This window comes from Rhinolophus sinicus, chromosome 8, assembly GCF_057876585.1.
Source record: "Rhinolophus sinicus isolate RSI-liver-muscle chromosome 8, RSI-T2T, whole genome shotgun sequence".
In the NCBI taxonomy this organism is placed as follows: domain Eukaryota; kingdom Metazoa; phylum Chordata; class Mammalia; order Chiroptera; family Rhinolophidae; genus Rhinolophus; species Rhinolophus sinicus.
Window position 1 is genome coordinate 74,289,982 of NC_142508.1, and position 18,151 is coordinate 74,308,132.

The 18,151-nt window shown below is 39.2% G+C and overlaps 1 long non-coding RNA gene across 6 annotated transcripts in view; it reads left to right on the forward strand.

Moving 5' to 3' along the window:
• LOC109457116 (uncharacterized) overlaps positions 1-12,519 on the forward strand; it is a 58,717-nt gene extending 46,198 nt beyond the window's left edge. For 3 of the 6 annotated variants that reach the window (XR_016022092.1, XR_016022093.1, XR_016022094.1), the window contains exons 7-8: positions 10,454-10,708; positions 12,244-12,519. This is a non-coding gene — a long non-coding RNA (uncharacterized LOC109457116). The remainder of the gene's footprint in view (positions 1-10,453; positions 10,709-12,243) is intronic. The other 3 variants (XR_016022091.1, XR_016022089.1, XR_016022090.1) reach the window with 3 other exon arrangements.
• The last annotated feature ends 5,632 nt before the right edge of the window (positions 12,520-18,151 follow it).

An 18,151-nucleotide genomic window follows, 5' to 3' on the forward strand; every position in this document is an offset into this window, starting at 1 on the left:
CAAACGTATTATCACCATAGCTCCAGAGAACTCAGCAGTTCTTTGGGAAGTCCAGCTACTTTGCGGTTGAGAAATCTGCCTGCCTGTGGACATTTGATGGTAGAGATGAGGAGCGCATGGAGAATAATTTCACTCCAAAGACTTTTTCCCAATATCCTTACATCTGGAACTTAATGAAACACAATGGCTTATCATCTCAACACCAACGTGTTGTGTTGCTTGCTTCCATACGTACCATACACACATGCGTGCGCTCACACACACTAACATTTCTAGAAAATTCAAAAGATAGAGATAAATGTATAACTAAAATTAAAAGGCTTTCTCGCACCCCTCACCCTCACCGCAAAGGTAAACACTATTAGCTGGTTCTTGTGTTTCCAGGGGGGAAAAAAAGTATAAATTACATACCAATATGTATGTATTTTTATTTCATCTCAAAGGTTGAAGTTGTACACACTGCTCTCTGTCCCTTATTTTTCTTCTCTGTACCTCTCAATAGCGGGAATTTTCAGAGATCATTCTGTGTCAGCTCGCGCTGGTCTAGCTAATTCTCTCTGTGGCCGCCATGGTCTTCCCTTGTGGGGTTGCACTGTCAGGGGTGCCCACCATCCCCACCCCACGTGATGCTCCTTCACGTCACGTCCAAAGGCCCAGTATTGCAAATGGTGCTACTCTGCATGTCTTCCACCTGGTTTGAGGTAGTTTTGCAAGTATTTTCTTACATTAAATTCCTAGCAGTGGAGATGTTGGGGTAGAGGGTGTTTTCATTCACAATTTTGATAGCTATTACCAAATTGCCCTTCAAAACAGTTGAACCAATACAATCGCATGTCCAGTGGAGGACCGTGTCTAGTTCTGCCTGCTATTGGTATTATCAAGCACTGAGATCTCTGCCAACATAGTCGGTTAGAACCGTTCTTTCATTGCTGCTTTGATTTGCATGTCTTTAATTATGAGTAAGACAGAGCGCCATTTCATACATTTATTCACTGTCGGTATTTTTTCCTTCTGTGTGTGACTTGCCTATTCATATCCTTAGTCCATTTTCCCCACTGCGTATGTCTTTTCCAACTGAATTATATAAACCCTTTGTCAGTTAAGGAAGTGAGCCCTTAGAATATATGCTTCGGCGATTTCCTCCAACTTACCTTTTGCCTTTTGTCTTTGTTTACATTATTTTGGGCCATGTTGAGTTTTTAAATTAATATATACTTTATTTTATCAACATCCAGGAAATTTGTTGAGAGTTGGGCTAGATCTCAAGATCTCTTCAAGGCCAAAGAAGACTGTATAAATATTAACAACCACAAAACCTAAAGGAATGCACGTTCAGTGGTGGATTTTTGCTGACTTTGGTGGGAGAGTGAAGGCCACCTCTGCTGGCTAGGCCTTTCTAATGATTCTCTCATCTCTCCTGTAAAATAATCTACTCTCTATTGTTTCAGCTAAACAGTTGATATTACAATCAAAATAGGATTTTTAAAAATGTCTTTATTACTGTTATAGAAGTCATCTGGTATACTACAGTGACCGAATTTTTTAAATCCAGTCTCTAGCACCATGCCTACCACTGAAAAATGTGCTGGATGAGTCTATGAATATTTTGGGTAAAAGAAAAGTGATTGGTGAAGGGACAAACCTCCCTGGAAGGCTTGGTGAGCTCAAGGACACTCTACGACTTCAGGGAGAAGAGAAGAAAATAAGAAATTTGAATGAAGACATTGAACTACTTTGAGGTAGCTTTAAATAATTTATAATGTAGTTTTAAAGTTTGTAAAACATGGATCAACAGACTTGTAAGCTTTAACAGCTATTAAAACTGAAACTATTAAGGAAAACTCAGTCATCTAAATTACAGAGCTTCTCAAAACCTTGATGTGCATGTGTTCACCTGGGGAATCTCGTTGGAATGCAAATTTTGATTCAGTTGGGGGTTAGGGCAAGAGTGAGCTTCTGCATTCCTAACAAGCTGCTGGTCCCCAGATCACAGGGTAGCCAGGCTTTAAAATACACAGCTCCTGAACAGTTTCCCCTACGCCTGTGTCTCCTCCTTTCCTTCTGTTTCTCTGGGCACGTGATCTGATAGTACTTATATGTGTGTATTCACACGCTTTATATATGTCTTTATATTTCTGCTTCCTAAAACATAATTGAGAAATAGACCATTGTTACAGAAACCACAGTGAACTTCATGAAAAAACCATTGAGTACAAAAGCAAAACATTGACAAATTGATACTTTCTTGCCTGGTCACGCCTGATTTAAGGAAATGAACCCAAAATAGGCTGTGTGAATTGGAAATTGACTTCCAGCACATTTAAATTGTTCTTTAGAATATTAGCAGCTGAGTGTGTAAACCAATATTTATTTTCTAATCAAAGGTCTGCAGCAAATGGTTGAGAAATGAAAGAAGAATGCTTTGGAATGTTTCTAGTAATAGAAATGGAAATAGGGTATTTTATTTCTTTAAATGGCAGACACAGGCCTCAACTAAAATTCATCCTGCTCGGGGAAGAGGAAATTGTATGAAAAACTGACCATTGTATAAAAGTCAAGGCCAGCACCTCTCTGCCAGCAATCATAATAAGTGTTATTCGGTGGGAAAAGTTGAAGATCCAGCTAGGTTAAGGGAGAATCTATTAACGGAATAATTGTATAGAGAAGACCCCTTAAGAAAAGCTTCCAAAATTCCATTATCTTAACTGTCACTCGACACTTTGAGTTGTCTTGGTGCTGTGTGTTTTCATGAATTACCTGAGCTGTTTGTTTTTCCTTTATCAGTCATCACCCTGTCAACTGGGCCATTCATAACAACTTTTGGCAGCTCATCAGGGGAGTTCAGCGCTTGAATAGGACCCTATCAACTCTCACACCTCATTGTGTGAAACTGTTTACCAGCATTGCCTTTTTCTGTAAATATTACAAGCAGAGTCCTGAAAGGAGAGATGTGTGAAAACAAAATGGCCTAACCTTGTAGCAGTTGGCTGAGATGGCAGGTCTGGGTTGGCTGAGAATTTGCAAGTCCTTGTGTTTCATTTATTCGACTGAATAACACCGAGCCCCTGGTCTTCTTGTGTATGTTGGTTAATTAGGCAATATTTAATTTGACCTAGGATTTGTGTCCGTTTGGTGAAAGCGAGACTTTGTAATTAGGGAGTACAGATTGGGTTTCTGTCACCATTTTACTCGCTAATTTAATGCACACTTTTCCTGTGTGTTGTCACACTTGATGTGCTGAGATCCCCCACTGTCTTTTATGCTTGGCTAGTAACAAGGTGGCCCGTATCATATAACCAACAGCAAATGGACTCAGTCTGCTAGACTTAGGGCCTGAAGTTTCTGCCAGATTCACCCATCAGAAATAATTTCTTATTTTGAAATGAATGTCAACAATTCTCTATTGAAGCTAATACCACCAACCTGCAAATGGGTGTGATTTTTTGGTGTGTGGTCTTTATTTTTACTGAAGTTATATATGCATGGATTTTAGTGTCAGATCGTCCCTAGTTGTGTGAGAAAAATAGTAGTCTCCCCAGAGGCAACCACTTTCAGCTCTTGTGGCAGATTCCTTAGAAAATAATTTCACAGTCGAGAAATAGGTTATTTTGCTTTGCCTATTTCTGAATGTTATACAAATGGAAGCATATTGTTGTGACTTGCTCTTTTCACTTAACCATTAAGGTATTTTTAAAACTACTTTTTTAAAAAAATGAAGGTGTAACTTATGTATAATGAAATGAACATTTTTAGGGGTGGCCTGATGGCTCAGTTAGTTAGAGCACAAGCTCTCAACAACAAGGTTGCCAGTTCAATTCCCGCATGGGATGGTGGGCTGCGCCCCCTGCACCTGAAGATTGAAAACCAGCAACTGGACTTAGAGCTGAGCGGCGCCCTCCACAACTAGATTGAAGGACAATACTTGGAGCTGATGGGCCCCGGAGACACACACTGTTCCCCAATATTCCCCAATAAAATTTATTTGAGAGAGAGAGAGAGAGAGAGAGAGAGAGAGAGAGAGAGAGAGAGAGAGAGAGAGAGGCACATTCTTAGATGCACAGTTCAATGGGTTCTAACAAACGAATCCACCCATATAACTGTACACCAATCAAGCTATGGAACATTTTCATCTTCCCAGAAAATTCCCTCGAACACCTTTGCAGTTCGACCCCCTCCACGAGGCAATTGCTTATTTCTTATTATTTCCATCATCATATTCTCTCGTTATAGATTAGCTTTACCTGCTCTCGAACTTCCTGTATGGTATCCTATAGTAGGTACTCTTTTGTGTCTGGCTTCTTTTGCTCAAAACGATGTCTTTGAGAATCATGCCAAAATGTATTCCTTTTAACTACAAACAGTGTTTCTTTGTATGAGTACACTGCCGTTGGTTTATAAATTCACTTGGTGGTCGTTCCAGCTGTTTCCAGTTTTTGGCTATTCGATTGTCTTTTTATTATTGATTTGTAGAAGTTCTTGTCTATTCTAGATAACAAGTTCTTTGTCAGAAATAGGCTTTGCAAATACATCCCCCAGTCTGTGGTTTGGCTTTTCATTTTCTTAATCGTGTCATTTGATAAGCAGAAAAATTTAACTTTGATTATGTCCAATGTATGATTTTTTATGATTAGTGCTTTTTGTATCCTGTCAAAGAAATCTTTGCCAACCTCAAGATCATGCAGATATGCTCCTATGTTTTCTTTGAGAAAACACTGAAGCTTTATAGCTTCCGATTTTACTTTAGTCCTTCTGTCTCAATCTAATTTTTGTGTCTGGTGTGAGATAGAGGCTGAGGTTCTTTTTAGTAAATATGAATGTCAAATTGTTCTAGCATCGTTTGCTGCAAAAACTTTCTCTCCCCACTGAGTGTGTGTACGCATGTGTGTGCCTTTGTTCAAAATCAATTGACCATATATGTGGATCTATTTCAGGATTTTATTCTGTTTCATTGACTTGTTTGTCTATCTTTATGCAAAACAGTATCTTATTGTGATTTTACAGCAAGTCTTGAAAGCAGGTAGTATAAGTCTTCCAAATTTGTTCTGCTTTATAAGGTTATTTTAACTACTCTTCGTATTTTGCATTTTCATATACATTTTACAATCAGCTTGTTAATTTCTACTAAAAGCCTTCTAGATTTTTGATTGAGATTACACTGAATCTATAGATCAACTTGGGGAGAGTTGATACTTTTATGGTTTTTCCAAACCATATGTACATAATATGTTTTCAGTTTCTTATTTATTATCTTTCTGCAAAACGTAGCAGTTTTCAGAATGCAGGTTTTACATATCTTTTCTTAAATTTATTTTTGAGGAGTTTTTGTTTTTCCTTAGATTATGAATGAATTGCTTTTTAATTTTACTTTCTAATTGTTTGCTGGTAAAAATTGAAATGTAGTTAAATTTTGTATATTGACCTTGATTCCGGTGACTTTGCTGAATTCACTTTTCAGTTCCTGTAGTTATTTGGGGCAGGTGTAGATGTCTTAGATGTTTTAAATATGTCATCTGCAAAAAAGACATTTTTGCTTCTTTTTAAAAATGTTATACTTTTTTATGTCTTACATTGTTATACTAGCTAGAATCTCCAGTATATTGTTGAATAGATGTGGAGAGAGTGGCTTACTCGTGAACTCAGAAGCATTTAATATTTTATTATTAACCATGACATTGACTGTTGATTTTTATATATGCTCAATATGAGGTTTCTGAAATTCCTTTCTTTTCCTACTTTTATCAGAATTTTTTTTTTATGAATGGGTGTAAAATATTGTCAAAAATGTTTTTGCATCAATTGAGATGTAATTTTGTGTTCTCTTTGATTCTGTTAATGTGATGAATTATAAGTATGGATTTTATAATGTGAAACCCATCTTGCAAACCTGACATGAGCTCCATTTATTAACAACATTTATCCTTTTCATATAATACTGAAGTTAAGATTTTAAAATATTTTTTGAGGACTTGGTGTATTTATTCATGCAGGAATCAGTCAATAATTTTCTTTTCTTGTAATGTCTTTGTCAGGTTCATGAGGGTATCAGGGTTATGCTAGCCTCATAAAACAACTGAAAAGTATTTCCTCCTATTTTCTCAAAGAGTTTGTGTAATGCTGGTTCTGGTTTTTCCTTAAACCTTTGATTGAATTTATGAGTAAAGCCATCTGGGCCTGGGGTTTTCTTTGCTATGAGGTTTATAATTATGAATTCAATTTTGAAAATGCATAGAAAGCTATTTGCATTTTTCTATTTCTTCCTGTGTAATTTTGGTAAGATGTGCTTTTCAAGGAATTTGTCCATTTGCTCTAAGCTGTTGAATTTATAGGCATAAAATCATTAATGTTTTTGTCTTCTTGGGAAATTGAATCACTTTTCATTATGTAATAACCCTTTTTATCATTGGTAATATTTCTTGTCTGAAGCCAACTTTAATTTTAATAAAGCTACTTCAGCTTTCTTTTGAGTAGTGTCTGTATGGCGTATCTTTTTTCATCCGTTTACTTTTAACCAATCTATATCTTTATATTTAAAGTGGTATTTTTGTAGGCAGCATATAGTTAGGTTTTGTTTTTTATCCAATCTAACAATCTATCTTTGAATTAGTGTGGTTTATATTTAATGTGATTATTGACATGGTTGAATTAAAATCTACCATCTAACCAGCTGTTTTCTATTTGTTCCATTTATGCTTTTGCCTCCTTTTCAACTGAAAATATTTTATGATTTAATGTTATTTTCACTACTGGATTATCATGCATAACTCTTTTGGAAAAAAAATGTAGTAGTTACCTTAAGATTTATCGCATATATCTTATTTAATCAGTCTTCTTTTAAATAATATTCTATTTCATGTCTAAGGAAAATAATACATGGCCAATTCCTCTCTCCCATTCTTGTTCTGTTTTTGCCACATATTATTCTTACATATGCTATAAATACATAATACTCCTATTTTTGCTTTAGATAGTTATCTTTCAGAACAATTAAAAGAAAAAAATGAATTTTGAACTTTGTTTGGTTATTCCCTTTCTAGTGCTCTTACTTTCTTTGTGTAGATTCAAATTTCTGTCTGCTATTATATTCCTTCTGCCTGAAGAACTTTCTTTAACATTACCTGAAGTGTGGGTCTACTGACAATGAATTCACTCAGATTTGATTTTGGTTTTGGTTTTGAGATCAGGAAAGTCTTTCTTTCTCCTTCCTTTTTGAAAGATATCTTTGCTAGGTATGTATTCTGACTTGATAAGCTTTTGTTGTGGTGAAGCAAGAGATATCATTCCATTATCTTCTATCTTGCATAGTTTCTGATGAGAAGTTTACTGTGATTCTCATTTTAATTTTTGTTCCTCTATATGGAATACGTCTTTTTCCACAGCCTTCATAATTTTCTCTTTGTCTCCGGTTTTCAGTAGTTTGAATGTGATATGCTATGGTGGTGAGGGTCCTTTTGGGAGGGAGTATTTATTCTGCTTGGTGTTCTTTGCGGGTCTTGGAACTGTTTGCTATCTGTCACTTCATTTTAGAAAATTCTACGTATTATTTCTTCTTATCTTTTCTTCCTGGGATGCCAATTACACATAGGTTAGATTTTTTTGGTTTTGTCCCATATCTCTTGGATGCTCTGTTGTGTTTTTCCTTCCATACTCCATCTTTTCCCAGTGTTCTATAATCAATGCCAGAACTGTTATAAATGCAGTTTCCATGTATGTGAGGGTCTAACTGAAGAAATTTTGTTGCCATTGTCTCCTCCTTTATTCTCCAACTCCATGTGGGTTTATTCCTTTAAAAGGTTGTTTTCTGCCATTTTAGTGGTCTTGGAAGGGAGTGAAAATAGATGCATGTGTGCAACCTGCCATCTTTACCTGAAAGTCAAATTTAAATTTCATTATTTAAGTAAAGCTTATGTGGTGAAAAGTACTAAATTAAGTGGTGACAAAGGCTAAATTTTCTATTACCTTTGAAATGAATTAATCTATTATCTCTTATTTTCTCATTTTAATGGACTTTTACATTCTCAAAAATAAGAGAAAATCACAAATAATAATAGCTAACATTTATTATATACTTATTGTGTGCCAGTGTTGTAAATGCTGCTCTTATATTAACTAATTTAATTCTCACAATCCCTTTACAATATAGACACTCTTATTATCTTCATTTTTACAGATGACAGTAAACTGTGGCATAGAAAATTAAGTAATTTGCCCAAAAATGCAGAAACAGAAAATGACAGAACTTGGCTTCTTAACCACTATCTTCGAACTTCTTTCCACAAATGGGAAGATAATGGCTTTTATATAATATCTTTGCTTTTGTTCTCTGCAGTCCTTCATATATTACTGTTACCTTTCCAAGAATCTTAATCTTTTAATCAGCAAGTACATATTTAGTGCCTGTTATATGCCCCCAATTTTTTGTTTACTGTGAAGGTATAAAGAAATATGCAGGGCTGTTTCCTTCTCTTCCAAACAGAAGGCCCCCACAAATCTGAAAATAAGCTTTGTGATACCGAATGGTATCACCATTCAGACAAAGGAAAGTTTGATTTGATCTGGGTGCTCAGAAACCATGGAACACACATTAAGAACAATAATGTTATTCAAGAGTTTGCTTAGCTTCTGGATTACCCATGCTGCTTTTCACTTCTCCCTTGACCCCTTTTTCGCATGCTAGTTCTTAGCTATTGTAATGCTTATAAATATGTCTTCCACAGAGCAAAAATAAGAGGATTGTTTATAAGCTCAAAAGATCTTTGTAAAAGTTTAAATTGGGAAGAGTCTCAAATTCTTGAGGTACATGTATACCTTTTACCCCAACCATCTTCTCTCCCCGTCAGGATGGATCACTGAGAATGAGCATATATTAACATTAGGTGTTCTCTAGTATTTCTGGAATAGCTGTGAGTAAACCAAGGGTTTATACATGCAATATTATTTTTAGATTGACTAGCACAGTAGCTGACTTCTAATAGGCACCTAACAAATATTAATGGTTTCACTGATTGAATGAATTGAAATAAAGGATTCCTAAGGTGAATCTTTTTATAAACAATAAACAGAGTCTTTATATTTTAACTTGAAGCAACTTTCCTAATGCAATGCACATCAACATGCCTTAGAGAGAAAGTTGTATTTGATTCATTATCCTTACCTAGAAGCTCTGTAGGATTGAGGGACTGGATTCATTCATAGTATACGACCACCCCCTACCCAGTGCAGTATCTGACAGAGAGTAAGCACTCAGTAAATAATTGTTGGATGGAAAAATCAATCATTTGACAGAATGTAGTTTGATGCTGAAGGAAGTCTGTATGCTACTTAACCCATCCCAAGGTTAGATTATAAACAAAACTAACAGTAACAATGGAACAATTTTTCAGGAAAAACCTAATGTGGTAGTGGTCTGACCATGTGCTTTGGAGCCATGCAGACCTGGGATCGAGTCCCATCTCTGACACTTGCGAGCTAGCTTTGAAACCTCGGGGAAGTTATGGGGCACCTCCGAGTATCAATTTCCTAGTCTTTCAAGTAGGAGCAGTAACAGTATTTCATATGTTTGTTGCAAGGATTAAATAAGATGTCCCCCATCAAGAGCTTGTCATGCCACCCCTGCAGTCAGTGCTCAACGAATGGTGACTAGATCGTTATTTTATACAGGATTTCAGGAGTTGAGGCGGTGGCCATTTAGAACTGTACAGAATCTTGACAAAAGTCGGGGAAACCTAAAACGGGTATCTGCATGCTTCCTATGTTTCTCTTTTCTTGCTTTAGGAATTTTGAGTGACGTTTGTTTGGTTATAAGGGTAGGTGGAAAGAGATGGGATGGGATGGGGGCTAGAAACCTTCCTACTTTTGGAGAAATGACCTCTCCCAAGGATTTATGCTAACCGGGAACCAGAAGCCCAACCTATGGGCTGAGGATGAAAGCAGCCAGCAACAATGGGATATGACACAGTAATGAGTTCTCATTTGTCAGGTGTCAGCTTGCTGATATGGTCTAAGGATATGGTGTTCAATAATTCTTTGAAATAGGCAATAATACCATTTACACAGCAGTACCTCTCACAGTTTCTTAGCACTTCCACACACGCTATCTGTTTTAATTTCCACCACAATGCTACGGGGAACCTGAAATAAATACTACCATTCCCATTTTATAGATGAAAAAAATCTATACTCTAAGAAGTGAAATGACCACGCCAAAGGTCACTCAGCTACGGTAATTGACCTCAGACTTGAACCCAGGCCCTCACTCTCGGTTCATTATTTTTTTCCCACTAAACTAAGCAGCCTGTTTGTTCTACAGAATCCATCTGTTTTGATTATTAAGTGTGCTTTCACACATGCTACACTCTTAAGAATTTGTGTTTATAAGATCATTTACTCATCGATAGCAGCAGCTAAAAGAAAACAGCCTGTTTTTCACACCTTGTATCTCTTGTTGGTCCAACAGAGAACAGAGTTTGTTATCCTGATACACCACATCTTTAATGACGTCAACAAGGCAACGTTCACGCCCTTTGGCTAAAAGACTGAGTCTTCCAAGACCACTGGTTGCCCAGACAGGGCCGCGGTTCTTCTGGGGAAGCATGAGGTTGTGCTTATTTCAATCAGTCACTCCACGAAGTGTCCAAAGCTGCTAAGCAGAGTGAATCTCGGTACAGACAGCAGTGGAATTCCAGAAGATGCAGCCTCACTAGCAGATGAGGTATTGATCATGGAATCCTTTTCATCTCTCAGTTTATATTTCAAGTTGTTACCTGCAAGAAATCCCCTTATTTCTGATTAATGCGCTCATTGTCTCTCTTTCCAATGGTAAAGGGGGGTATATGTTGATGCCCCGATAGCAGCATAAGAAATCTGCCTAAAGTGGAATATCTTTTCTCCATCATGAACAACATTAATCTTTATGATTCTCCAAAGTGATTATTGTATAGTTGGCTTCCTATGTCTATGGATTGATGTTATCCTTTATGAGTTTCCAGGTGACAATCTGTTTCAGGAAGAATTCTCTCCAGAAACCATTTTTAAGATGACTATCAAATTCATAATGAAGAATGAGAAGCCAGACTGGCCAGGCTAAATGCACAGCCAGCCAGCTGGCAACAGGCAGATCTCGTCCTCCCTGGATTCTGAATTGTCAGAGAGGATTGATTGATAAAGCTGCGGAGGGCTGCTCTCCATTCCGAGTCTTCTGGGGTGAGGGCAGCCGCCGTGCCACAATCTCATTCTTACCCTGAACCTGCCTTGTTGTGCATTTCAGAGTATTCAAGTGTGTGATCCTTATACACGCCCAGGCCCTCTGAGGAGGTCATGACGGTGCTGACGCACATGACAGTGTCAGGGCCTCTCTGCTACATTCTCTAAGGAATGTCATTTTTGTTCCAACAACAATTTGAAATTGAAAGAATTATCACGTTTTACACATTTTGAAACAAGGGCTGAATAGATTAGGTGCCTTGTCCAAGGTCACACAGCTATTAAATGGCAAAGTAGGGACGTGTACCTAGTTGTCTGCCCCGCACCCAATGCTCTCAACCACCACATCCATTGTCTCCACCGAAACCATGGCTTCCCTGTTGTAACTGTTAGGTCTGGAAAATGTGGGCTGGAAAGAACACTTAAATATGAAATTATAACTCTGCCTCCTGAGATTCTTATTTTTAAAAACCCAGAGGAAGATAGTCTTCATATACTTATTTAACATTTGTGTATAATATTGACATTTATAAAATACAGAATAGGCAGAAACTTTTATTTGGGCATATAATTGTCTTTTCTTTTGTATCCATTTATGCCTTGAAGTTATATAGTATGCTTTCCACTTGGTCTCCTGAGATCATGTACAATGGTAACAAATTTAAAATAGGATTAATAAAAGATTATTGTGTATCAACTCTTAGGGAAAGCCGACTAGGGCCATGTCAGTCTCCGCTCTTTATGAATGTTACACCAAAGAGCCTAATATCATCCCCAGAATACTGTCTGTAATACCAGCTGTGCTTGTTCATGGGTCTTTAAAACTACGTTAGCTCCTAGTCCTCATTTATTTCATGCTATTCAGGCGGTTGGGGGCCCACGGTTCTGGATAAGGGACCGCGGGGACATCACCTGAATCTGCCACACTACTTCCTTCCCTTATTGGTCAAACAAGACTCCTCTGCAGAGCTTTCTTTCCACTCCCTTTGTCTGGAAATCTTCCTCTCCAGATGCTCACATAACAGCCGCCTTCTCTTTATTCAGGTCCGGAATCAGGTGGCACCTTCTCCAAGAAGCCTGCCCTGAGCACAGACCCAAAGAAGCCCTGGTCAGTGGTGGGTCCTGGCGTTCCCTTTCATTTTCTCCTTAGCATGTAAATACTCTGTCAAGGGTTTGGTGAGAACAAATTTTTAAAACATATTGATAAGCGAATGTTTTGTCATTGTTATGCTGCTGTGATCTGCTGTAAAATTAATTAAGGAATCTAGTGTAAAGTACTCTGATGGCTTATAATATACTCCCCGTGTTTTTAAGGAATCAAGTCATTACTGTAGAGGCCATGCAAAAATTGGGCTGGGGCAAATGCCTATATCTGGTCACCTTACAGGTTCCAAATAACTTGTGTGTGTACTCAGTAGATTAAAAAGTTATTCTAAAAAAAAAAAAAAAAGAAAAAAAGAAAAGTTTTCCCATCCTTGTCTATAGTCATGCATCAGCTAACTACACGGATACATTCTGAGAAACGCGTCGTTAGGTGATTTCGTTGTTGTGCAAACATCATAGAGTGCGCTTACACAAACCTAGACGGTAGAGCCCACTACACACCGAGGCTCTATGGCATAGCCTATGGCTCCCAGGCTACAAGCCTGTACAGCACGTTACTGTACTGAATACTGTAGGCAATTGTAACAAAACAGTAAGTATTTGTGTATCTAAACATAGAAAAGGCATAGTAAAAATATGGTATAATAGATAAAATATATGTGTGTGCATGTAGGCTGGGGGAGCAGAAGGAGGGCTGTAGAGGGAGGGCAGGAGGGAGAGTAGACATCAGGAGAGGGAGGAAGGAAGGGAGAGTGGAGATGGGAGATTGAAAGAAACCCTGAGAGATAAAGCTTGAGACCGAAATAATAAGAGGGATGGGGGAGAGAGAGAGGTGAGGAAGAGAGGGGTAAGTGAGGAAGGGAGGGAAAGAGGGAAGGAGGGGAATAGGGTCGGGAGAAAAGACAGAGAGGGAAATGGAGGGAAGTAAAGTGAGTTTGTGAACACAAATGTGTATATGTGGCATCTGTCCACTGTGGGTCAGCAGGTGGCTGTGCTCAAGTTAGTCGCGCGGGGACCCAAGACTCCACCCTCTTTTGATGTTACCATCTTAACACAAGTTTGATAGCTCATTGTCAGAGGGAAAGAGAACAACACAAATAGAGCAGTGGCTCTTAACTGCTCCCACAAGGAAGTGACAGACGAACCTTTCACTCATATTTCTAAGGGCACAGTGCCTGGGGTCCACTCTTGAGAAAAGTGAGGGAGCAGGGTAGCTGTTGTGATCCAGAGGATCTGTCCAAACCTGGGAAAAGTTGAGGATCTCACTTCCTACCTGTCTGTCGTTTCTGGAACCGGTCTTGCTATCTCCATCACAGTGTCCAGTGAGCCTAGCGGTGCCCTCACAGCAGACTTTCCTCAGTCAAAAACAAGGCCTTCGAAATCATGGAGAAATAAACTCCACCTCGTTAGCAAGAGGCCATTCAAAGTCATTTGGCAAGGGGCCTGAATCCAGGGGAGGGGTGAAAAATGGGAACCATTAATGCAATCAGTCAACCACAGATGGGAAGCAACTAAGGGAGATATTGATGGAACATTTCTGGGAAAGAAGCAAAAAATTGTATGAACATCAGCTATGCAGGGAGTTCAATTTGATCTTATGTGAAAGTAAGGGGTGCCCGGTGACAAAAAAGCAGTTGGGATCACATTACCATGAAGCGCCTAAAAGTTTGTACTTTTTGTGACTTGAGAAATGTGCACGGATTATTTAGATAGGTTACGAATGGAAACTTCAGACTTCCACACAGGGCAGAGAGCGGGCTTGGATTGGATCCTGGCAAAGACGGATGAGATGAGCCCACATTGCCAAGTTGCCATCTCCCCGGAAAGGAAGCAGGATGCAGTGGCTACAGTCCCTGCAGTTGGGGTTATCAGAAGCCCCTAGGCACTTGACTGTGCTAGGCATGCTCAGTTCATCCCTCTGCTTCTGGCAGAGGGGCTTCCACTCTCTGAACCTGGCAGATCGTACTTCCCTGCCCTTTGAAATATGAGTGAAAGGGTCATCTGTCCCTTCCTTGTGGAAGCAGTAAGAGCCACTGCTCTGTTTATGTCATTCTCTTTCCTTCTGACAATGAGCCATCAACCTTGTGTTAAGATGGTAACATCAAAAGATGGTGGAGCCTTGGGTCCCCATGTGACTGACTTGAGCACAGCCACGTGCTGACCCACCATGGACAGATGGCCTGAAGAGACATGAACCAGTGTTGTGTTTAAGCCATGGAGCTTTGGGGGTTATTTCTTGTTGCAGCAGAACCTGGCCTGTCCTGGCTATCTGAGGGACTTTTCCATGAATGTGCTCCTGTTAACTCTAGAACTTTAATTTACCTCTAGCCTGGTGAATAGAGGGAAGCAAATTTTTCATCACAAAAAGTGTCTGGCATTACCTATCCATGCTCATCTAAGTCAGGCCTCATGGGGATGGAGGCAGATAAAAAGGAACTCGTGTGTGTTGACTTCCTACTCCAGACCAGGCACTGTGCTAGATGCTATGTGTGGCATCACACAGTATGCTTGGAGGGTTTTGGTTGAGGAAGAAGAGCTCAGAAGAGGTTTAATTCCTTGCCTAATAGATGTCAGAGCTGGAACAACAACCCAAGTTCATCTGACTTCAAAACCTATGTTTTTTCCCCCCTGTTGTATAAATATACAAGTGATGAGCTTTTAACCCCTTGTAGCCTGTTGGTATTTAACTCTTAACCATGATCTCTTTCAAATAATCTTTAGATTGATTTACTAGTCAAGCTATTATTCTTAGACTTATTATCTTTCATTTCACCCCTATTTGTTTTTACTGATCTTTGACACCTGAGGTGCTACAAATCTGTGTTTGTTTAAACTCCAACCAAACACACTCATGTTTGTTTTAAGTCAGGATATCATCACTAAGGATCTAGAAATGCCTCCTCTGTGGCTACAGGTTCTTAAAAATGTGAGATTTGCCTTTGTGGGAAGGAAATTGAGTGAGATGTAGAGGGAGCAGGTTTATTTGTGAAGAGGGGAGAATGAAGGCTGTGCTCAAGTAACAGAGGCCCTTTGGTTCATAGGATCTTTTCAGCTGCCATCTCCGTGACCCTTTGAAACGTACAGCACGTCGACTTTAGGGAAGCCCCAGTAACTCCCACTGGGCCTCACCAAAATAAGATGAAATCACGATGCAAATCCACGACTCACCCTCTCCGTGCTCCTGGGATGATTTGCTTGGCTGTTTGAGTGCAGCCAAGTTGCTCCATTCAGAGTTCGGTCGGGGGCATGCCTCCACCTGCATTCTCTGACTCCTGACATGACTTCTCGATGGAGAGCCAGGATTTTTCTCAAGTGTAACAATATTAATTATCAAGTCACTTTAAAACACGTGTGATGTATGTGTGCATTTATTTCACAGGAATGGTATAAAGATTAAATACTTAATGAATCCATTTTTCATATCAAGGATATATTTGCCCTATGCCTAAATATATCTCTCCCTTCTGTTTCTCATGAGAAATATAGCTATCTTTATTATGTAATCAGTAATATATCATTCCTTCTAAGCAGGATCTAATTTTAGCAGCATGATGAATGGCCCAGGAATGTATTCCACTGCCCTCTGCAGAGAGGAATATATATCAGACCTGCTCAGGTGTGTGTCATTTCTTTATACTGGGAGCTTTCAACTCCCCAAGTGGCAGCCTGGGTTTTTCTGGCTGAGAGCCCCAAGTTCTGTCTCTGTTTTGGCGTGTGTAGACAGTGTTAGGAAAAGGCCATGTGTGAACAATAACCAGGTTTGCGAGCTCCAGCCAATGAGGTATGTGGATCGCCTATGCCTGGGTTTATTGAACTGGCTAGAAAATGATCAACTAGGTTTTTCCTTCATTTACGTGCAAGATCTGCTTCTGTAGGACTATACTCACGGGCCTCCCCCTCCCCGTTTTTTCCCCATTTTGTCTTTAAGCAGTGACATTTCTTGAAAATGCAGGAATCATTCCAATTTGACTAACAGCATGGGGAATTGGTGGCTTTGTTTTTCTTGAGCTTCCAAGGAGAAAACTTTGTTTTCTTTCATGCTGCCTCTGAGTTTTATAGCTGCTTCTGCACATTCACAGCACCTTACATCTCAATAACATTTTGACTTTAAAACTATTTTGAATTCATTTTTAATTGATCTAGAGAACAGTCAAAGCAGTACCTTATCTACATTTTAGATGTGAAAATTGAGGCTCAGGGAGATGAAATATTCTGGGACATTGCCTGGTAAAGACTAATAACCTAAAACTCCATATTGTACTAGTACCTTTGCTTAATTTTAAATGGCATCTATATAAGGTGAAAGATGAATTTAGAAGTGTTTGTTTTTGCAACAGTTGTGTATATGAAGCTCTGACAGTCTTTGTTCAACTATATTTGTTGATTCTAAGACGTACTTTTCTCTTGTATTCCTGTCTATCATACTGTGATACATCTTGTAATTGATGGGGTATCATAATCTAATTGGCAGTATTTTTCTTTCTTAGTGGTTACAGCAGAGTGATCCCTAAAATGTCCCAAATCTTCACCCCTCTCTGTCTCCGTGCCCTTTGCAATGTCGCTTTGCAACTCCTCCTGTCAAATGGTCCAGCCTATTTCTCCTTACCTTGAAAATAGCCTTATCTTTATTTCTTCCTGTAGAGGATCCATGGGTGCCCCACCCATTGTCTTTTGCTGTTATTACTGCAGCCTGCCTGACTTCCAGATGCACCTGCATGTCTTTGCCTAAGGGCTGTCTGTGGCTGCCAAAGCCTGTTTTGCCTGCTGTGATGGCTTAAAAATATGTTCACAGATACCTTGACACTCCTCCCTCCTGTCCGCTTGAACGTAAGCCAGACTTCATGACTTGACTTGCTTCTGCCAAATGGAATGTGGTAGAAATGGCAGTGTGACTTTCAAGACTAGGTCATAAAAGGTACTGTGGCCTTGCTGTTGCTCAAGTCACTTCCTTTTTTTTTTTTTAAATTCTTTGTCTTAAAAAAAAAAATTAGTTTCAGGTGTACAAAGCAATGTAATAGTTAGACATTTATACCCCTCACAGAGTGATAACCTCTTCCCCCAACCTACTACCCCTCTGACATCGTATATGGCTGTTACACTTCCACTGGCTCTATTCCTTACGCTGTACTCCACTTCCTGTGTCAAGTCACTTACTTTTGAGGTAAGCCGTATGCCTCATCCTGAGGACACTCAAGTGGTCAAAAGTAGAGGTTTACCTGGTAAGAAATCGAGACCTCCTGCCAAAAGCTAGAACTGTCTAACCAGCCATGTGAGTGAGTCATCTTAGAAGTAGATCCTCTGGCGTCAGTTAAGTCTTCACGTAACTAAAGCCGTGCCAATTTTTAACTACAATCTCATGAGGAACCCTAAGCTGGAACCAACCAGCTAAGCTATTCCAAACTTCCTGACCCTTACAAACAATATGAGATGATACATATTGTATTAAGCCACTAAGTTTGGAGATAATTTATTGCACATCAATATATAAATAAACTCACCAATGTGGCAGGCTGGAAATGTTGGCGGATTACCTCTTGGAAGCATCCCTTAACCAATGATGTGCAGTGGCTTGTATGAATACCACAGCTTCCTCACCTCTCAGGTAGGATACCTGAATTCCTAGAGTTTCCCCAGGGGAATAAAGTTCCAGTTTCCCAGAAGAGTAACTGGATTGATAACACCCTTTACTGTCCACTTGCACTTCCCTGTATAACGTCTTCACTTCCCTGTTGGTGTTTCTTTAACCTCCTATATTAACCAGTTGCTCCTAAGTCCTTGTCTCAAAATCTCCTTTTTGGGGGGAAAGGGGAATGAAAACTAGGTCAATTCCGTGTAATCATTTGCCAAG